Genomic DNA, 23,315 nt, shown 5'->3' on the forward strand with positions numbered 1-23,315 from the left:
TGCAGTAGAGTATATAAAGTTTGGAAATTATAATGTATTTCTATACAAAACCTTATGTTAATCATATAGATATGTAATATATATGATATATATATATATATATATCACAGAGCAAAACCGGGAATTTAACATGTATTTTTTTTTACCATGAAGCTTCCATTCTGCATTTTATAGACGCACAGGAGCCGATCAGCTCAACCCCGCTGACTTTCGCAGCGCTGCTCCGGATGAGGCGCATCCAGCCCCGCATCCCTGAGCGCAGGAACACTGCTCCATCTGCTGGGCTCCCGCTCCAGGACAGGGGCAGGCTGGGGGCTTAGGGAACACCCAGCTCCAGGCGCAAATCCGAGGCGGTGACCCCGGCATCGGGCACTCCATCCATCCATCGGGCACTCCGTCCATCCATCGGGCACTCCGTCCATCCATCAGGGCGCATCCCCGGGACGGGCGCGGTGCCCTGGGCAGCGCTGGGATGCACAGGGGGCTGCACACACTCTCCTTGCACTCCTCATCCTTCCCAAATACTCCTGCACCACCAGCAAAGCTCACACAGCTTTGCTGAGGATCCCCAGGTGCACTCCAGGTTCCCGCACATTCCTTGCTGAGAAACACAACCCCTCTGCAACAACATCCCTTTGGTATTGTTTCTTGGTAGCACATAAATCTTGTTTTTACTTTCAGCCCACAGCATCAATATTACTCAACTACATCTCAACTATTACTAGGGAGCCTCTTCCACTACCTGCTCTCTGTTCTGGTTTGTCACATATACACACAGTAAACTGCACAGACAGAACAGACCCGAGGCACATCCAAACACACCTTCCAGTGCTCCTGGGTGGTATCTTACTCTGCCCCTACACACTCATACTCCTTCAGAAACAAGTGTGAGCTAGATGAATAAAATGGTGTCTTTCCCCTGCAACATAGCATGGCTTTGCATTGAAACAATCTGTTTAAAACTTCTTATTTAAAAAAAAAAAAAGTCCTGGTCTTGATTATTATTCAGAGCATATTCAATGATTCAAGTAAAAAAAAAATAGGCATTTGCATTTAACTTCTCTTTTTACTGTGCTTTATTCTCTTCCTGCATTTCTAAGAGCTCAGCCAATGCAAAATACAGGAACTGACTTCTTGGCTTTGTTTTTACATTTTAACATATCATCACCTTACAGTCAATTAATTTCAGTGTCCTTTTTCATTAACAAAAAGCACCAACATCTGGATTGCAAATGCTGCAACATGATGTTGATTTATAGAGGAAAAAAATGTTCGGCTGAAAATAAAGAAGCAAAAGAATGTAATTTCTGGAGGTGTTTTATTACCTCAGCAGCCAGCAGAGTTTGAGAGCAGTACCAAAACAGACGGACTGGGTGACCTGGTGACTGATCTGTAACACTCAGGGATGGTTTTACATTCAGAAGTTTGGGACAGGAATATTGCCAGACAAAGTTTTGGGGAGAACCTCTTGCAGCAGGAAGCATTTGCAGAAGCCTCTGCTGGGCACCTTGAGGCAGCTCAGCTGCAGGTGAGCAGTGAGCACTGCCCACCTCACCCCTGGGAAACTGAGATTATTCCCTGGGAGCACACTGATCCACAGGAGCAGGATAACAGGTGGCAAGTGAAGGGAGCTCAGAGATGATGAAGTGAGCTGGGTTTATGCACCCAGGATGCATAGTAAAGCAGCAGTCTTATCCCCTAGCATTAAGCATTATATTGATGGAGTGACTTTTTGGTCAGAAGCCATCTGCTGTTTCCAGGGGTAGGAGTCTAAAAGAATTAGCAAAGCTGGCTATCAAAAAGAGAAAAGTTTTACATGGCTGTGGGTGTTTTCATTAAGAACCAGAGTAGCAACAGCATGGAGGTACAAACTAAAACCATTTCTGAAGCAAATGCACAAGGCACCCTGCTGCTGAGGCCCAGGGTGATGGGCAGGGACAGTTGCCAATGCCAGGTGCCCTTGGAGGGCAGAAGGCAGCAGCCTGGTATTTCGGCAAGAACTGAGGGAGTTACCTCAGGGATTGGGATTGATGCATTGATGGACTTCAAATCTGATAAGGAGACAAAGGGAAATGAGAGACAGCAAGTCAAGGACACCTTGGAGGAGAAGCAAAGATGGAGCAGGGCACAAAAGGGCAGCAGGGAAGGCAGGGACCAGAGGTTATGGGGTGCTACCAGTGACTGCAGCAAGAACAGGAGCAAGCCAACAGAGTGGCTGCCAACCCACACCGACACCTGAGGTTCTGGGGGCCAAAGCACCCCACAAAGCCATGAGCAAGGCTGCATCCTGCAGCAGGGTGCCACCAGGAGCTCTGCTGGCAGAGGAGAGGCAGGACCTTGTGCAATCCTCTGGGGTGTACTGCCACAACAGCCCCTGTGCCTCCAGGAGAGGCCAGGGAGGGTATAAGGAAAGTGATGTGCTTTTTCCTGAACAGCTTCAAAATTAACACTCAAACAATCCCCCCACATCCTGCCAGTTCCTTAGTTCAGGGCTGAGAACACACCAGTTCCCTCTGCTCCTGACCATGCTGCAGAAGCTGGAATTTCTGGTTTCCCTGGAGTGTCACAGTCTGTCTGAATGCCACAAGAAGTGCTCAGCCATGGATGGCCAGCCAGGGCCAAGGCATCCCCTGGAGCAATCACCTTCACCAGATGCTTAGGGCATTTATTTGTTCCTCTCCACACTCCCTTCTCCACCTGTGCAGAATAAACAGCAACACTTAAGGTGAAATGGAGCCTCACAGCTGACAAGTGCAAGATAAGAGCCCAGGTCCCTGGTAAGAAGATGGGCAGCTTTTCAAATTTTCAAGCAGGTCAAGGCAGGGGCAGAGGGAGGGACAGGACAGGATGGCAGGAGCAGCCAGGACTGCTCCTCTGCTGTCACTCCTCTGGCACAAAGCAGCCAAATCCCTTCAGTTGTCAAATGTGCACTATGCTATTGTTAATGATGCTATTACTTACCATATGTTTAGCAGTATGGCTGGATTTATTCAGTTTATTCAAATGTGGCATTGAACATTTTGGTGGAGCAAGCGGCCTCGGGCTCGGGGGGGTTGAACTGTGGGAGAAAGCAAAAGCTACTGCAGAGGAGGAAAAATGTTAGTTACTTAACAAGGTCAATAGCATAAATTCTTATTTTGTTTACTTCAGAGAGCACAGAAGCCAGTGTTTACACCCTGTTTCTGTTAATTACTTTCAGAGTAGGCTGTGAAATCATTTGCTCTCCACATAAAATTGTGCTTTATGCTGTTAAAAAAGAGCCTCCTCCCATTTCACCCAGGAATGGCTACACTCTAGAGAAGGATAAGCTGATTTTTTCTCATCACTGTAGATGGGGTCAAGCTTTGATATTCAGAGCCAGTGCTTGCAGGACCTGGAACATTGGCTCAGCCACTTGAAAAGAAAAGGTTATTTGTGAAATTTAGATTGAGATTCAGATCTCAAACTTGTCCAAAGATTTGAGTTAACCAAACAGAAGACTCTGTTAAGAGCTGGCTTGCCTAGGTTTATCTCTTAATCACAAGTGCTCCCATCAATTTCATATAAATCTGTGTTCTGCATGTTCAAAAAGAAAGGCTTGATAATCACTGAAAGAAGCATAATGTTCCAGAAGGCGTGGAAACAGAGTCTTAGGAAAAATTAAATTTGTTTGAAAGCAGAATAAACCCAATACCTGTTTTGCTTCCCTTTGCCTTGCAGCCATAAAACAGATATCACCACCAGATATCCCCACCGTGTATCTTACCCATATAATATCCCCATTGGATTCTCACCCAGTACAACCAGTTTAATTACCAAGATATTCCTATTACCAGAACTTATTCTGGTACTCGAGAACATCCTGCAGATTGGCTGTTTTTGCAGAAGAATGCAGCACAGTGACCTTTTTCACCCTACTAGTGCCATATTCTGGCTCTTCTCTGATATATCCAAGCACAGTTCTAAATCCATCACCAGCCCAAATTCATATTTTTATTCTGGAAGGCCTGCTGACAAGAGTCAACAGAAAGGAAACATCATCCAAAATTATCTTAAAATCCCATTTAGTGGGGGTTCTCAGTAAAACTAGTAAAACATAGAGCTGGAGTAATATGCAATTGGTGCCAGCTGATTTGCAGTTTGATTGGATCATGTAGTGAAGAGGAAAGAAACAGCAAAGGTGCAGAACAGTAACTGCAACCATAGTATTTTTCAAAGAGGCAAGCAACCTTGCAAGATCTCTTCAGCTATTTCAAATCAAATATTCTTCCAGATATTAACTCATCCCAATATAAACTGTGCTCAGCCCAATGCCCATGAACTGCACCTTCACTGCCCATGGTTTCCAAGGAACAGCCATGGCAGTAATTAGTGGGCATAAAAATCAATTCTGAAGACTCCAAAGACAATCTGTGATTGTGGAAGTGACTGTGCCTGGAATAACAAGGAATGCACTTTGCATTCAGAACAAGGCAGGCTCCTCCTTTGCCCACAACCACATTTCTGTGACTCCCTCCTTCAAGCCAAAGAAGAGGCAGCTCTGAACCCAGCCACTACATGGAACTAGTAGGTGAAACAGCTTTCCTGAAGAATTTAAAATGCTTGCTGAAATCAGTGTTGCAAAACCAACTCCTTGCCTGGCTTTCATGAAACTACAGAGCTCTGCCTTGATATCCAAGCCTGTCTCAATTAGCACTTTCCTGCAGTGTCTAACATGGTGCTCTTGGAGCAGGCTGTATTTCTGCAGCCACAACGAGATGAAGACATGGTCCTCAACCCTCTAATCCTTTGCTTCTGCTAAAAGAGTGTAATAAGTCCTTACTTGCCCATCAGTGCACTGACAATACAGGGAACTGAACACCAATCCAAACCCTGGTTACAGCACTGGGAACACGATGTCCCAACACACACTAGATAATAGAGGAGTATTTCATGCCTCATTTTAGTGGATCTTCAAAACAGAAAGCCCATCAGCTTCTTCAAGACTAAAAGGTACTTTGCAGAGAAGAGCAGCCATCAAGCAAATTTGCAACAAAAAGCGTGAACAAAACCAGCAAGTTTCTCCTGCAAACAGCATCAGGTGCTCTCTGTAGACAGCACTGTAATTTACTCAAAGCATCACCAGCCTGGCTGAGAGGCTCCTATTTTACAGGAACACGCTACACAGGCAACCCCAAGGGGCACCTAATCAATGGATAATACAAGGATGGTTCTTACAGCGCCAGGTCTTGGTTAAAACAGAAAATGTGGGTTTTGCAGAATGGCTGCAAGGCCAAGGTGCTTTGTGGCACATACAAAACAGTAACTAACTGGATGTCCTTACTGCTCTGAGCAAACACAGCACAATCATTTGCAAAAAAAAAAAAAAAAAAAAAAAAACCAGCTCATCAGTAGCTGCCTTCATTACTTTCACCTTTGCACACAGTGCTGCAGATGTGGGGTCACAAGCACCATGCCAAATAACAGAGAAGCAAAAACCTCAGTCCGTTTGTAATTCTGTGTGCAACAGCAAAACCTTCTCAAGGGGACCATGACAGGAGCTGGCAGGCTGTTTTCAGTGCCCCAGTGCTGCTGGCACTGCTGGCACACCATCCTGGGCAGGCAAGAGCAGTACCTGCTCACAGCCCAGCCTCTGCCACACTGCTTCCAACACTGCTCCCAGCATAGCCCCTTCCCTTTGCAGCTGGGGAGTAAAAGATTAATGGCACACAGAAACCCCAGGTCAAGGGTAACAAAGCAAAAGAGAAAAAGGAAAACTTCCGGTCATACAGAACACAGAAAGTACAATGCTACATGTAAAAGGAAATTCTGACAAGACATTTCCTTTGGGTCAAGATCTAGGGCCTGGCTCAGTGAAGTAAAAGCCATGAGGAAAGAACAGTAACAGATGCAAAAGCATCTGGGACTGAAAAGGAAAAAAAAAATTAGAAGGAAGAAAAAAAAAAAAAAGAAACATTTCAGCCCTGAAACTTAATAGTAGCAGGCTGTTCTTTAGCACAAATACTGCTTTGATCTGTCATAGCTTGCCTATGGGTTTGCTATCTTCAGCATTTCAAAGAAATCTCTTATCATTGTATACCTGCCTCAGAGAAATCATACCACTGAAGGAACAAAAAGGTTGATTGTTATTTTAATTGAATTTGTTTTCAATTTATTTTCAAGCTGTCTGGGGGAAACCTTTTACACGCGCATTGTTTGATTTGTTTTTAACTTTGGTTCCATTATCCTAATAATGAAGCTTTTAAGGCATTTTAAGAAGCCTGTTTGTCCAAAAGGGTACTCACATTGATCAGATCAATACCTAGGTAAGCGCCTGAAAGCAGGAAATAAATATGGATTTTAAAAAGCCAGCATTATTTCACAGAATTTGGGTTTTGTTGTGAATTCAGATGCTCAGCATGAACTGCTGGCTTGATCTCTGCCAACACACACAGCCATGAGCTAATGTGCCAGGGGATTATTTTCCAGCATCCCTTAATGCAGGCTACCTGCATGTGGTCTCTTTCTCAAAGGTGCTGAACACTTCCAGCTCATGCTGCTCCTGGTGTTAAGCTCCAGGCCAAACAGGACAGAAGGAATCCTTGACTGAGATTAACAGTAAAGCCAGGATTTGTGCTACAATAGGTTAATTAGTTTTCCAGGTAGTTAGCTAATAGTTCTTTTCCATTTTATAACAAACCAGAGTCACAGGAGCTGTGGAGCTGCAGGAAAGGGCATTGCACAAGGAAGGGGATGTCAGGCAGCTCTGCCCTTCATCTGCAGCTCCCACTGACACCAGGGCTTTGAGGTGAGGCCCTGAACTGCACCAGCCCTGCTTCCCCCACTCCCCTGGAGTAAAAGGGATCCTGTAGCTCCCTGCTCAGGGCAGCAGCATCTCCCCCTGCCCTTCCTGCTCAACCCTGTGGAGCTGCACTCTGCCATCCTGGACCTTTCTCCAAACCTGCTTCTCCTGCAAGCCCAGCTGGAACTGCTGTGTGATGGCAGCTCCCTCACTGCACACCCCCCTCCCACTCTAATATGCCAGTCAGGCAAAACATTCTATTGCACAAGGAATCCAGAGGGTTTTGTGTTAAGACAAAAAGGGTTTAGAGTTACCTTTTCACTTCTGTGCTTTCTTCTCCAAGTGATATATGCTTCATTCTTAAAAAGATGTTTGGAGACTCTTAACATGTAGAAGTAGTTTTCATTAATAATGAAGGAGTTTCAGCTGATCTTCTAATGATCCCTTCCTTTAGTGCAGCTTTATCTCAGTTAATAGCTGACTTTGCCTGTGTGGCCTCATGCAACAGCTGTAGCTTATACCAAGGACTTACAGTCCCTTGTTACATTTATGAATGAAATTCATTATTTCTTTTCCATGGTAGTAAAACAGTGGGGTGACATTAGACAGCCAGACCTCATTTTATGTTATTATTCCAGTGGAGATCTATTAATTTTTCTGAATATGAAATTTCTTGAAGAGCAGAAATGAAAGACTTGCAATGAGTTGTTTCTGTCATTCTCTTCCCTTTCGTCTTGCCCCAAAAAGGAAACAAACTGTCAGCACCATTAATTTTTTAAATGCCATTTTGAAATTAAATATTGAGCTGGGTTTTTAAAAGACAGGACAGTTTTAAAAATTAAAGCACTAAAACTAAAGTAAGTACTTTTTCAGAGTACAGAGTATTTCTTTTTGGCCACTCAACTATGGCTGCTTATTCCACCTCTCCAATTTTTCATTTTAACTACAGATCCAAAACATCCACTATTTACTCAGCTCTATCTTCACCTAGAGCAGCAAACCAGAAGTTTTAATAATCTGAAGAGGAATTTATTTAAGATAAAGTCCTTAGGGAAGGGCCTGCCATTAGTCATATGGCTGTTCAGCATGAAGTTCAGGTCTCAGTTCCCTGTGAGCCTTTTGCAGAGTGTAAGGAGAGCCCTCATGGCTCTGGGATCATCAGACAGGCTGGGCACTAAAGCAGGAATGCTAATGTGGGAACCTGGGCCAAACCTAAACCCAGGCAATGACACCAAGGAAATCCATCTGAACACAGGGGGGATCTCCCAGAGCTGCAATAATGTTGTTTAAAGCCATGCCTAGGATGAGCACAGCTCATGTTTTGGATCCAGTGGGATGGGTGAGAGCCACAGCTGCCTGCCTGGCTCCCAGGGCAGCTCTCACATGAAAAACTGCTCCAGCCTCATTTGTTTTCATATCTCCTCATGAAAGCAGTTAGCTGAGGGGAGTTGCAGCTGCTTGCTTAGATCACACCACCCTTACCTGTGTCAAGGAGCACTCTGCTGTTCAGGCAGCCCCACTGAGATGGATAAAAGCCTCAAGAAGTATTATATATGCAGGAAGGAGCAGGCTGGCCCAGAGTAAACACCACTGCCACAAGAGTGTCTTTAGAAGAGGAAACCTCTAGTGCTGCACCTGGGAGGGCAACTCCATTACCCAGCATCAGCTCTGTGCCAGCCTGCTGCTGGCAAGGCAAATCTCTGCCAGGGACTGTCAGGGGGCTGATGGCAGCACCAAGCAGAGGATGGAGGCCTGCCCTCCTCACACCCATCTGGGGCACAGGGGTGTGCTCTGCAGCTGTGTGGGGACCTGGTGCTCCACCCCAAGGCTTGGCTACACCCCTGCCCAAACAGCCACGGCCAGCCATGAGCTCTGCAGTCACTGCACTGGGGAGCGCTCATGTTCCTCCAGCTGGAAACCCTTCCTGGCTCCACTCCTCCCTCACTTTTAGCAGCCAGCAAAGCAGGAGGGACTCGTGGCTCTGGCCTCTGCAGGTGGGCACTGCCGCCACCCTGGTCCCCTGGTGTGTCCCCAGAGCAGCACACCTGCATGCCAGCCTCCTCAGCGTCCTCATGCACTGCTGATCTAGATACCACCACACTGCCCTCCCACTTCAGCTTTAATTCCTGCTCCCTGCTGCTCTCAGTAGTGAACAATGATGCATTACAATTTTCAGGTGCCTAAGGCTCGCAGAGCTTTCTCAATATAATCAGCAAAAAGAAGGATTTTGCATCGAAAGCCAATGCCAACATCCCTGCAGTGATAACCATCCCTGTATAATTAAAATGAACATTTCACAAAATGTCATCTCCAAGCAGCATATTTTAGATTAATAAAAAAATTTAAAAAAAACATTTCCATGATCAAAAGAAGAGAATCATAATTGGGAAAGGGTGGAAGTGGGGGAGGACAGTGTGACAGCCCCAAGAAGAATTACTATTATTAAGGGGAAAAGTTTGCTAAAATACCAACTGCTTGCCCACAGTCAAAGGAAGCACCAGTTTACTTGTTAATCGCCTTAATTAATTAACTGGCATTGTCCTGGATTTCCTGAAGCTGGGTTTACTGTGGGAATCAATTTTAAAGAGCTTCCAGAAAGAAAATTTAAATTTCTGCTTAAAGACTTTACAGCTTAGTAAACAAGAGTCTGCTTCCAAACCATTTGGACAAAACCACAGCCATGATTTATGGAGACAAAGTCCTTTTTCCCACAGAGTCTGTTGTGATCAGCTATATTGACCTACTGCACAGCACAAACTCCCCTGAATTAATTCCTCTTTGAACTGCAGCAGCTCTTTTGGAAAAACAGCCCATCCTGATTACAAAACTGGCAGTGAGTCAGAAGCCAGTGTCATCAGGGTGTGCTGCACCAGGGGCTCCCACTGAGAGCCCTGCTCCTTTCCACCACTGATGGGTTCAGTTCCATGCTCCACCCAGTGCTGGCCCTCCCTTCTGCTGGATCGGGGCAATTTGGCAAGGCCTTGCTCCCTGTACAAGAACTTACAGATGGTGAGAGAGTTTTCATTACTAGGGCTGTGATCTTCCAGACTTTCTCAATTAAATGGGAATGAAAACAGGCCATGAGCTCCCTCATGGTCCTCTGGGGCTGTTCCATCTCATCATGCTTTCCAAGCTCAGGATGTGGTTGCACCCAGTGACAGATATTAGGACAGCACCAATTCACTGAGTCCTGTTAATATACACATTTATCTGCTCTGTAACTTATGACCACAGCATTGCATTGGACTTTCTCCCATCCCACAGGTTATCTAACTTGTGCTCTAAATTTTGCTTTAATCACTGTTTCCAGGGTTAGCAATTCTCACTGTATAAACTTGACTACTGGTCCCTTTTTGGCTGTGGTAAAACAGATCCTAAAGATATCTGTTACATGAAACAGCAGCTAAGAAAGCAAACACACACACACAGGAGTTTTCACATGTTAAACTCAAGTTTTCCTGACTTCACCAGGGCCCTTTCTTTCCTGGAGTTCTGCAGAAGACTCTGGTGTGGGGTAGAATTCACCTTACTGCAGACTTGACCCATCCAGGCCCACAACCCAAAATGTCCTTTGTGACCAACAGAGTGGAAAAGGTGCTTTTAGGATTCATCTCTCTGCTCTTACACATCTATTTTTTGGATGACATCTCTAAAGCACCAGCTTCCTCTCACTGACTCTAGAAACTGCATGTCCAAACTAAGATGAACACAACTACATCAGGTTAGGTGAGTCTCAGCCTTTGAGTCTAAATAAAACAGTGCAGATAAGAAAAGCATAATATGTATTGCCCTTATTAAAGTGTTCCAGCAGTAAAACACCCATCACATAAATATGGAAGGGCAAACTTCTTTAAATAATGCATTTTAAGTGCTAGTTTTGGTGTCAGATTCTGCTCTTACATGCCTCTAACTAGACACGAGTAAGTAAGGAGTTCTCCCAGCTCAGACCTCAGTAAAGAATAGCTGGGTAGAACCTGCCCCTCCCAAGAAGAGGCACACAGAGATGGTTTTTGGTTCTCCAACAGGGTCAGCAGCATGAAGAAGGGTGCAGAATGCATCCCTCTCACCTGTGGAAAAACATCACAGTCATTTTCTGCCTACAGGTGCAAGAGAAGATCACAGTCTAGCAATATTTCTCTATTTTGTGGAATGGCTCATTTAGCAATGACAAAATTTTCCTTGGGAAAACTATAGTCTGTGAAGGAAAGGCTCAACAAATCAAAAAAAAAGTTTTAAAGAGAAAGCTGAATGGAAAGCACACAGAGCCATTTTTCATCTGTTTTTCCTAATATGCAAATAAAACAGTTCCCCACTCTTCCTGGCAGGGGCAGAGGAGCAGCTAATGGAGCAATGCTGATCTCCTAAAGACAGAGAACATCTCAGAAAAATGACATGGAAGAGGTGAGCCTGCCATGCTGATGGATTACACCAGGCATTTGGGTGTTTATCCTGCCAAACAGCTACAGAGCTGCAAAAAAGTGGTGAGAATCCTGTGAGGAAGATGTAGAATTTGCATAAATCTGTGTATGTCTCAGCCCCTGAACATGCACTTCTATAAAGGACTGAGAGTAGGAGAGGCATCCATGTGCTGGTGTCAGCTTTGGGGTGAAATGTATCCTCTGGCATGAATGGGGGCATTTACACAACGAAGAAAAGTGTTGGATTTTCAAGTGTTGTGTTGTTCATCAGCTGCAGAGAAATTTGGTGAGACCTGAGGAGGGGCAACAAACACAGTGGGAAAGAAAGGGAGAGAAGGAAAGAGGGGCATGTTCAGGAGAGGGTTGGCCAACATTTTAAACCAGCTTGTCATCCAACAGCTTCCCCCACCTCAGAAAGGGCTCCTTTCTCAGCACAGCTCTTCTGCCCTTGTCTGACTGTGAATTCCTCTTGAGGAAACTGGAGTTGGTCTCATGGCAGTGGGGAGGATGTGGAACATTATGGATGCAGAGCAAGGAGCTTGTGCTGCCAGGGGCTGCCCAGGCACTGGGCAAGGCTGTGAAACTCTGCAGTTTGGTGGGTTTGGCCCACCTGGAGCTCCAGCAGTCCTGGCCCAGCTGGACAGGCTTCAGTTTGCACACAGCAGATAAACTGGAGCTTATCTGCCACGGCCACTTCTCTGAATATCCTGCACTGGTCATTCCAGGAGAAGACCTTCCCATAACTTCCTGAAAGATTTGACTGAAGCTGTTCAGTGAACCCTGTATTACAGAGAACATTTTTCATAATCCCTAGCACTTTCTAGAACCTAGAAATTCAGTCCTTGTCACTCAACCAGGTGACCAATGGAGGCCAGAAAAGGAGCCTAAGAGGCAGAAGGGAAGGTAGAACAAGAGGGACTGACAAATGTCAGGTAAATCCTGGGGTCCCAGGAAGAAACATCAAAGCAGCCCACACCAAGAGTGCACTTTGGAAGGATAAATCTGCAAAGATTGAAACAGGAAAGTTTGTTTTTTGCTGTAGGAAATCAAGTAGCAGTGATGGGTGCTGGGTATCCTGTCCCCAGTCAGGGCATAAAACCACACCATGGGCAGTTCCCACCCTCTCTCCCCTCTGAGGCAGTTCCACCTTTTCTGGGGACAGGAAAGGCACACAGTGTATTTCTTCCCCACTGAAATCTCTTCCCCTCATCACTGAGTTTTGGGCTGGATGGCACCAATAATCCTGCACAGAAGGGGAAGTTTCTGCTGGACAGTTAGCAGAGCACCCCAGCATTATGGGGCTTTGCTTGACTTCACCTCCAGCAACAGCAAAATTCACCTGACAGTTCAGTCTTTCCTCTGCAAAAATCCTCCAGTACCAACACAGAGTACAAAAAATTCCTCCAGTACAACACAGATAAGTCATGTGCTGGCCCATTGCCCAGCTCAGTGCTTGGCTTGGCATCAGCAGTTCAGCTGACATGCACATCTCTCTTTCCTTTCCTTTCCCAAGTCCCTTCTCCTCCTGCCCCAACACCACTCACCACCATGCACACACTCCACTCACAGACAGGGCTGCTTGTGATGCCCTGTTCTGCTCACACAGGCCCCTGCTCAGCTTGTGCTGTGCCTTATTCTGCAAATTATCACAAAAAAAGAATAAAATTAAAATCTATAGAACTACTGAGTAGTTCTGATATACCAGACCTGACTGGAAAAGAGCAAAACAGCCCAGAGAGAAAAGTGGGAGATGATCTTGTCATGTCACATCCAGCTTTTGCACAGAGCCATGTGCTGTTCCTGCAGCACCAGCCCAGCCCATTAGGCACACTCAGCCCTTCTCTCACCTCTTTAGACACCAGTCATTGATAATCTGTGCAATTAGTGTAAGGCTTACAGTTGGACTCAATGATCTTAAAGGTCTTTTCCAACCTGAATGATTCCATGATTAATCTTGCCTGTCAGTAAAGCTACAGCATCTCTGCACACAGCAATACCCTACAACAGCTGAATATATTGCATAAGAGCAAGAATCTTCTTAATGGATTTCTGCAGCAGGAGTGGAAAATGGGGGTGTTCCCAGCCACATATATCCTAGTGAGAGGTAATGAATGGCACACCCATAGCATTTTGCTAATAACCTCAAATAGAGTGAAGAGTTCAGCTGGGAGGGGAGAATTTCTTTTTTTCTGGTAAAAGTTTGATGAGCTTTCAGAATCAAATATTTCAGAGCTTGCTCATTGCTAATTAAGGGTTAGTATACTAAATTAGCAGTAAATTAACATTCATTTCTCTGCTAGTACACTAGAGCTGCAGGAAATTACCCAAATTATTCAGGTAGTGACATTCATCACTGGGTGGAATTACTGTAGCTTAAACAAGATTTAGTGCTACTCTGTAGCTAATATTCACAGCTGCAGGAAAAGAGAGGCAGGCTCCCTCATTCACAGCGATTTTGACAGCAGAGGTGCCAAGACAGTGGAAAATGTTCATCTGAGCTGTTGATTATTGAGACAAGAGAACAGAACAGGCCAGGCTTTTCTGAGCTCACTGCATGCTTGGGGTGCAAATGGTGAGGTGGCACCTGGCTGGTGGCTGCAAGTGACCAAGTGCTGCTGTAAAATGAAAATATCACCCTAAAAATATCTCTGTGCAGTTGCTGGGGATAATTGATGCTGGTGCAGCATTACTTCAAACCACTCATAAAGCTCCATCTGTGGCTGCAGCTCTATAGACATTTCATAATTATGTTTAATATTGCAATCCCCTATTTCTAGGGAGGATTTGAGGATCTCTGCACATTTGTCTAAGTGATGAGCATTTTATCTAGGGCTTAGGAGCTTTCCTTCCTCCCTGGGGAATAGCTGGCTCAGGAAGCTGCTGACTGCCTCCAGAGCCCTCCCTAACCCCTTTTTAGGTCAAACACAACTCAACCACAGCAGGCTGAAGAAACCAGACAAGTTTGATGGTCTAGGAAAGAGGTGGTGAGCATCCCATTGGAGCCACATGCCCATACCCAAGCAGACTTTCCTGATACATTTATCTCCAAAGCAAAGAGCACACCTGATATGCTGGAGCTTGGAGCATGCTGCATTCCCAGGCCAGCTGCCTCCCAACCACTTCTGCATCATCAATGTCACAGACATATTTTCTGAAAAATCATTTTGCCATGAAAAAAACCTCAGGATTTTTTTCTCCTGAGAAGCCTCAGAGGAAAAGAAAAACAATAATTATCTGCTGCTGTGGAATGCAACAGGTGCATCTTTGATTGGTCCATGCGAATTGTTTCTACTTGATGACCAATCACAGGTCCAGCTGTGTTGGGACTCTGGTCAGTCACAAGATTTTATTATCATTCCATTCCATTCCATTCCATTCCATTCCATTCCATTCCATTCCATTCCATTCCATTCCATTCCATTCTTTGCTAGCCTTCTGATGAAATCCTTTCTTCCATTCTTTTAGTATAGTATTAATATATCACTTTCCTTTAATATAATATATATCATAAAATAATAAGTCAGCCTTCTGAAACTTGGAGTCAAGATTTTCATCTCTTCCCTTGTCCTGGGACCCTTGCAAACACCACCACACATGAAGAATGTGAAATGTGCACAGCAGGGCTTTCCTGGGCACTCTGAGGTTTTGGGCAGGCAGCAGGAAAGGTGGGCAGGCAGGGAAGGTCCCCCTGGGGAGGACAAGGATGGTTTATGCCTTAGTGCAAACCAGCCAGAGGGAGGGAAGCACAGTCCCTGGGAGAGAAGAAAGGTGGCAAAGGGGAAGATGGAGCCTGAGAACAAAGCACTGCTGCTTTCTCATTCACTAAAACTGTGGGTCAAGAACCAAACACCTACAATACTTGAGCAGAAGCTCCTCAGGATACCATTTTACCCTTGGCTATTAAGAACAGCCGCTCTGTAGAATGCAGCTGCCTGAACAGACACAGTTACACAGACAACAGGACAGATCCCTTTTGATCACAAAGAAGTCCACATGCTGTCTGAAGCCTTGTGCAGGATGGCAGCAGGGGTCTTCACACTCTATTTTTACATTTTCCAGCACTCATACTAGGGGAATGAGCTGCTCCCCCCTGCAAATAAAGGCCAAATCTAAAGCAGGCATTGCTTTTTAGCTCACGGATGGAGATTTCAGATGTCACCACTATTAATTTTCACTCTTCTGGCTGTGTTCCTTGTCTGCTGCTGGCAATCACAGTGGGATCAAGAATGAGTCTCAAAACAGGAGGAAAAGACAGTTGTCTAGTTGTGCTTTTTATATTCTCTCACAAGCAGCCCAAAGCAGAGATGATAATGCATATCTTAATTAACTAAGGCCCTCCACGAACTGCCTGGGGCAGGTTTTTATAGATACTGGCTTCTGGCTGGACAACTGGCAAGTAGACTTTTACTGCCTGGAAACAAAGCCATTGCAAAAAGCCAGTAAGTTAAATCAATGTTCTATTAATTCATTTTTAAAGTCTCACAGGAACATTGTACTCTTTGTCCAAAAATGTTGCAGAGCTTTAACAGCTGCCCTGCTGGCACGGGAAGCACAACAACAGGATCTTTAGATGTCTGTATGTGCAGGGACACAGCTCTCTTCTGTTTAAAATCCACCAGGTTTCATACAAAGCTGGTATGGGCCCACTTTTGTCATCCAGCTTGCCCTTAAGATGAAGAATCACCATATGGCTGTGCTAGGAAGAAGAAAATCTCTCCTCTGTGGGGAGAGTCCCCTAAGAGTTTCTCTCCCCTTTCCTTATCCTTTATGGCACAGGATCCCCACACATGTACTCTAATGCTAAGCAGTGGCAGGAGGAACAAATCCACTGTCACCACTTTTCAGCCACTCCTGGGGACAATAACAGAGGAATGCATTTACTTGCTCCTTTGTGACCTGCAGTGGAGAATGAATTCTGCTCAGTGCTCTCAGGAGGAGCAGCTGCTGCCTCCTCTCCCAGAGGGATAAGTTTGCTCTACAGACAAAGTGGAGAGGACAGCAAGGGAACTGAAGTCCCCTAGATCTTTTTCAGGGACAGGACTGTTTCTCTCATTAGCCATGGCCCCCTCTGAGCCCCTCACAAAGCCCTTCCTGCAGGACCTCCTTACAGAGAGCCTCGGTGGAGAACAGCACTTCCAAATGTGCCTGCTGGGGGCTACATGGGATAAAATCTGAGACTGCAGGAAGAAGAGATGGACAGAGAAGCCCAGATGTGTTATTTGCTGCCCTGTGAGCTGTGAGGGGCAGGACAGCTGGCAGCTCACAGCACTGGGGGATGCTGGGGTGACTGCACCCCGACATGGCCCATGCACAGCCCCATCCTCAGGAGGAGCAGGAACCAGCTCACCCCAAATTTATTCCCCAGCAGCTCACAGAGCCCTTCTGTAGGACTGGAGGTTCTCAATCCCCATTCTGGAGAGAACTGAGGTTTCTGCAGTGCCTTTCCTGAGCTCACCCAGAGGGCCTGGGCAGAGCCAAGAACAGCCTGCAGGACTCCTGTGTGCCAAGTCACCAGCTCTGCATTAGGCTAAACTCTCCTACAAGCACAAAGTGCCTCAGAGCACAATTTTTGGGCACAGAGTTGGAGCTGTACAGAGCAGAGCATCTGTGCTGGTGCTGTACCCCAGGCTCAGCCTGCTCTTTGTCAATCCATCTGCACCCTCCCCTTTTCCCCAAGGGCTCTCCCCAACCAAACACCAATGCATATTTGAAACATTTCCATCCCATGGATATTTCATGTTTTTAACTTTCTACATTTTCAAAAGAAAACCAAAAAAGCAATTAATATCTTGCAATGGCAAAGAAGGTATGCTGTGGCATTGGAAAATAGGCAGCATGTGATCCACAAGAGCTGTAGAACTGGTCTGTTACAGGAGGAAGTCACAGTGCCAATTTTTTAATGCTGTTTACCAAATCAAACAGGCATTCTGCAGCCCACCTGTTCCTACTGCCTCTGACTTCAGGATAGCCATTTTCTGAAGCCAGCGAAATAATTACTGGACCAGTTTATTGATGGCAGCTGGTTTGGAGTGAAAAAGTCCAAAATGTGCAATAATTAAAGACTGTAAGGGATGCAAGCTATTAAGAGGACAAAGAAAGCAAAATAAATCGATCCAGAATGGGCAAATGGACACCTTCCATGGGAAGCCAAAACCTCTCCTCAAAGCTGATGTACTCAGTCAACTCACAGGGAAGTCCAAAAGGTGAGGTGGGGGAAACCTCAACAATCCAAATTTCTGCAGTTATTTTTTTTTTTATGCAGGAATTATTACCCAGTCCTTGTCACTACCACAGAATTCAAAGTCCTGGAGTCAAGCAATGGCCTAGAGACCAGCATGTGCCAGCTCTTCAAAAGGCGCTGTAAAATCCCATAAAGGAGAATTGTACACCTGTTTGTGCCTGGGGGATAAGCTGTGTGCAGCAGGCACACAAAGTGCAGGGATGGAGCTGATCCCGCCCAGCTGGAGGTGATATTGCCAATCCTACAAACAAAGCCAATCTGCCAGTCTCAATATCCCACCTTGTGGCAATGGGTCCCACTGGCTAATTAAAACTTAGGTTAAGAGTGCTTCCTATCAAAGCTGTTCAATGCATTGACTTCTAATTTAATTTTATGTCTCTCTTTCTTCTCCAAGAGAGGAAAAAGCCATTGGTGTTTTATTTATATCCATCACAGCCTGTCTCTCCATGGCACTTCCCATGTATTGTTCTGCCTAAAATAAACAGACTTAACCTTTGCAGTCTCTGCTGCATGCAAATCTTCCCTCTAAAGTATTTTCTATGCTTCTGATTAGGTTTGCTGCCCTTCACTGAACCTCTTCTATTTCCTGCTCTATCATTTTTTAATTAGGGTAACCAAACCAAGCATGCTTCTCAAGGTGAGGCCACATCACCATCTCTAGAACAACACTGTCATATTTTCAGTGTTGTCCTCTATTCAACAAATTAATGTCATGCCATTTTATATTTATGCTTCCCTGATCACTGCTCAGACCTCAGCAGATGTTTTCCATTGAGCTCTTTGAGATATTTTTTTGTTCTGAGGCTCACCCCATTAGACAATCAACTGTTCCATCCAATTAATAGTAACTTCCTTTTACTCACATTGCATTTTATTATCAGTATTTTGATTAATACAGCTTTGTTAAATTCAAAGGAAATTCTTAGTCACACTTAGATTTGATTAAATTTTGGAGCATCCAATTTCAGCAATTTCCTACTAACTTTTTCAGATTATCATAAAATACTCAGAACAGGCTCAAGGGGTGCCTGCCATACAAATGCCTGTATTTGTAATTACTGAAGCTCTCCACAGAGACATGATTTTCCAAAGAATGCATGTATAATAATATAAATAAAAACTTTATTTATTTTTAAAGCATTTTAAAATCTCAAACCTTGACTTTCTGTACTTACACCACAAGTCTGCAAAGAGGGAAGGAGTAAAGTCTCTGTCACTTCCCAGGGTGCATTCACATGCACCAAGCCAAACAAACCCTCCTCCTCTGGCTGCTGTAACACAATTTTCAAGAAAGGGGAACATGACAGTCTTCAAAGGGATTTAAACAAAACAATGTCAGGAAAGGTTTCACCACCCCTTGTACCACACACTTCTGTAGCCTGTGAAAAGAAATACCCCTCAGTGAAATTCAGACTACATAAGGTTTTTGAATTCAGAATGTCTTTTTATAGTGATATATTCATGCTTGCTGCCATCCATCAGAAACTTCCTATAGAGTGGATGCTTTTCTGTCAAAAAAAAAAAAAAAGCTGAATTGCTTTAGAGGGAATCAAGTTTTTGAACACCTACAGGGGGAAGACGAGAAGTGAAGGGAATCTTCAGCAGTGTCTCATCTATATGGATGTCCCTTTCCAAGGATTTCATCATAGAATGGTTTGGGTTGGAAGGCAGCTTAAAGATCACCCACTTCCAAACCCCCTGCCATGGGCAGGGACACCTTTCACCAATCCAGTCTGGCCTTGAACTTTCAGGGATGGAGCATCCAGAGTTTCCCTGAGCAACCCGTGCCAATGCCTCACCACCCTCACAGAACTTCTTCCCAATGTCTAATATAAACCTACTCTCAGTTTAAATGCATTTCCTCTTGTTCCATCACTATACATCCTTGTAAGAAGTTCCCCTCCACTCCCTCATGGACCCTTTGGGTACCCAAAACCTTCTCCAGGCTGAACAACCCCAGCTCTCTCAGCCTGCTTTTGTAGGAGAGGTACAGCCAACAGGAATGTCGCACAGCAGTGGTCTCAACACCAACCTCCAAGGAATTCCACTCCTCACTGGTCTCCACTTGGGTGTCAAGTCAGTGATCAAAGGCATGGAAGCAGACAGACAGCCCTCCTCCCACCACAGAAATATTCCCAAGTTCTTGGCAGCAGCCTCCTGCAGGAAGGCATCTTGCTGTTCAGTCACCTGGAGAGCTCACCACAAATCACCAGTTAGTGCTGAGGCTGTTGGCAGTGGCTTCTGGGATATTATTAATTGCAGGAATTTATTTTAAAAAATATTTTCCCCAGCATATGACATACTAAGTTGTCACATGTAACTTTCTTCTAATGAGAATTTCTGCATATTAGATAAGAGTCCATAAGCATAGCTGGGTGTTATTTAAAAAGCTGTGTTTCTGACGGGAAGGAAAAATCATCACATTTCCCAGAGATCAGTTTTCTAGAAAGGAAAAATAGCAACTTTCTTTTTAGGACAAAAGCAATAGTTTCTACCTCAGCTAAAGGATCCCATCTGCTGTGGGCTCTGAGTCATTGGCTTATTAGCAAAATTGTCTGAAAGAAGCATAAATCTGATTTGCTCAGAAACCAAATCTGCACACAGACAAAAATTACAGTCTGCCACTTCCCTGTAAATGAGGCTCCTTCCCTGCCCTCAGTTCATTTCCATGGACACTGGGTAGCACCTGCTGCCAGTCAGATTCCTGCAGCACTTTCCCTTTATCCAGGAGGCCTTTGGCCAGTGCCAGCCCCCAAAGGCTGGTGCTTCCCTCCCCAACAGGCAGCCCACTGTAATCTCTGGCTTATGCTATAATTCCTTTTTGGCCATATGCACAGACACCCCTTTTTTATTTTTCCTCTTTTTGCCTCTCTATCTTGTGAACACCCCACTGTCAGAACCCCATGCTGGTTTGTGCCTTGTCACGGCTGTCACCACTCAGCACCTCAGCCCCTGCTTCCCTTTTCATGGCACATTTCTCCTCTGCTTTACACTGAGCCATCTATTACCACTTGGATGATCAGCACAGCACACTTCTGGGGTTAGGTGTGAGACTGTAAGTTTGCTGGGGTTAATTTCCAAGTTGGTTTTTTGCTGGTACTTAGACACACACTCCTAGTAAATCATCAGAGCTAATGGGGGAGGGAGTCTGAGGAGGATGGTGGAGGCACAATTTACAGGCAATGTTTACAGCTCTTTTTTCTTTCCTCCATCCAAGCCTGTCATCTGGGGAGGCAGCACATCCTGATCTCTACCAACACAAGATCAAAGCTTTCCAGGTCTGTCAGAACTCCGAGCCTGTCGCTATCCCTATTTACACTTGTTTATTTTTATTATTGTTACCATTAATAGTAATTCATTTTGACAGCTCCTGAGCAGCCACATGGGTAAGGACCTTATCCCACTAAATGCTGTAAAAATGCAAACCAAAATGACAAGAGCTTACAGCTCTTAGGACAAGCTTGCAGCAGAGAAGCTGTTTAAATGCTGGCCCTCATTCAGGCTGTTGGTGCAGGCAGAGCCAGGCTGCACAGGCCAGCTCATCCCTGGAGTTTAGGGCTCCATTTCTGTTACACTGAGACAGAATCAGGCACCCAGATGTCTTTGAAGTTCAGTCCCTGTGCACCTCATTTTCACCAGCAGTCAAATTATTGGACTGTTGTGTCCCTCACAACAACCTGCCCCAGGAACTTCACTGCTCACTTCATCACCCCACTCCCCCACACCAGCAAAGTGCTCAGTACCTGAGGAGTCTGAGAGCTTGCTTCATTTTGGCAGAGTAATTCCCAAGGTGTGAGGTGCCAGGAGCACAAAATCATCATGTTCACAGGTGTAGAGTTTTGCTTCCAACCACTTCTGTGATAAACGGCACCAAAGGAGATGCGTGCCAACTGCAGTTGGAGTTTTATGGCTGTTCCTTTAGCACCTCTTCGGATTTTGTTTAGTTCACTTCTGCAACAACAGCTGGGAGTAGTATTTCCTTCAAATTACAGAAAGATTTAGTGTTACCTTAATGTGATACAAGTGTAGGCTGAATTATATTTAGGAGGAAGTACAATATGTGCTAATGAATAATAAAGGCTGTCTACCAGGGTATTAGCCTGTCTCTGGCTGCTGCTGCTGCCTCAGCCGGTTCTCACCTTCTTCATCACAATGGCTCTGCCACTCAACAGTGGGACCATACTGGAAACATTCTCCATTTGCTAAGGTTTCAGCTGGAAAGAGATCCCTATTTCCAAACATAAGAACTAAGCTGGAAAACAGAACTCTCCTTTCTGCTAAACGCATCCTGCAGGATTGCAAAGCCAACACCTGTAAACTGACAGGCACAGAAAGAGTTTGGGGAGAGGCTCAGCCCCAGTTTCACTCCAAAAACTGGCAGCAAGTCCCAGATGCAGTCCTTATTTTGCCCTTCTCAGTTTGTCCATGTGCAATACATGCAGGCATTTGGCAGGACGTTCATGTCTGAATCACTGCTAGGGACGTGTGGCTGGTGGGAAACACAAGTTCAGCCCAGTCAACAGTGAACTGACAGCTGCAACCAAGAATAGCACCAATATGGTTCACTGATTATCTGAATTACTTCAGGGTACCTTACAAAATCCCTGCAATGTATCACAGCCACCAAAGGAACACATTATTTTATCCAAAGAACATTTTGAAAGATGCAACAAAATACCCACTGATACAAACAGCTGAGAAAATGCAGTGTTAATGCATACTCCTTTCCTTCTGCATTATTTATCCTTCATAAAATACTACATAAATACACTTGTTCCTACAGAGAGTCAAAAATAACATATTTGACTTATCTGTTTAAGAAATAGTGACATGTGTCAACCAAAACGTTCCAACACAGGATTTTTCCGTTTCAACAACTGTCAAAGGGCTCCTCTATTGAAAATAATCAATGTCTTTGACAGATAAAGGGAGGTAATATTATGACTTATTTTGATACAACTTGACAGCTTTTTTTTGGACAGTATTTTTCACTGTCAGTCTATTGGATTTGAATTTTAGCTGGGGCCCATGAGAAATATGCCTTTGGTCTTTAGCACTGAATCTCTGCAAATCAAAAGGGCAGTGGGAGTGCAGTAGTTACCTGCTTTTTATTTGCCATTATCTATCAGTCTCCACTTTTAATTATTCATTTTTAATACCCTTCCCAATTTTTATACTCATGAGATGTCATAATAAGGCACATTTAAACTATACTTTCCTGCTCCCTTGGCAAGAAAGGACATTTCACACAGCTAGGCTTGGAAATTGAGCTATTTCCTAATGTCACAGTGTTCAGACTGATAGTTCACTTCCATCAAGAGCTCATCTCTTCTGTTCTTATGAGACTGCAGCAACTTAAAAGAAGTTATTAATATTGATTATGAAATATTCAAACACTTGTCCATGCAGGAGATTGCGGGGGTAAGGATCTCTTCATTAAAATTCTTTATTCAAAACACATCCTTGAATTAAAATATTTTTTTTTTACAAAATTCAACAATGGATCCAGATCTGAATTCTTGTAAAACAAAATCAAGGCATTTAAGAGAATCCCATAAATCACAAGCCAGTCCTTCACTGCTGCAAAGCTCCACCAAAAAGGTGAGAAGTTCTAGGCTTGGCACACATTGCCCTGGGACAAAGAGAAGGCAGGTGCAGGGTGGAGAGGATAAAGGGAAATTCCTCATTACCCTGTATTTTGATAATAACCTTTTGATAACTACCATCTTGAACAACTTCTCCCACTGAGCAGTCAGGCAGAATCCACTCTGACCCAAACTGTTTGTTCCTGGCTGCAATTTCCATAAACATTGTCACCATATTTTGTCTTTGATATAAATATGTGACCTTGTAGGGTTTAGTATCTAAATATTTATTTGTTCCCAAGCCTAAATTC

The 23,315-nt window shown here is 44.6% G+C and overlaps 1 long non-coding RNA gene across 1 annotated transcript in view; it reads right to left on the minus strand.

The window, feature by feature from the left end:
- Positions 1-1,842: 1,842 nt before the first annotated feature.
- The window catches only part of LOC135453285 (uncharacterized), a 142,774-nt gene continuing 121,301 nt past the window's right edge, over positions 1,843-23,315 (minus strand). Inside the window, exons 2-4 of the long non-coding RNA XR_010441830.1 lie at positions 21,163-21,398; positions 2,962-3,058; positions 1,843-2,697 (exon numbers count right to left, since the gene is read on the minus strand). This is a non-coding gene — a long non-coding RNA (uncharacterized LOC135453285). The remainder of the gene's footprint in view (positions 2,698-2,961; positions 3,059-21,162; positions 21,399-23,315) is intronic.

Source organism: Zonotrichia leucophrys, chromosome 12 (genome assembly GCF_028769735.1).
Source record: "Zonotrichia leucophrys gambelii isolate GWCS_2022_RI chromosome 12, RI_Zleu_2.0, whole genome shotgun sequence".
Taxonomy (NCBI): Eukaryota; Metazoa; Chordata; class Aves; order Passeriformes; family Passerellidae; genus Zonotrichia; species Zonotrichia leucophrys.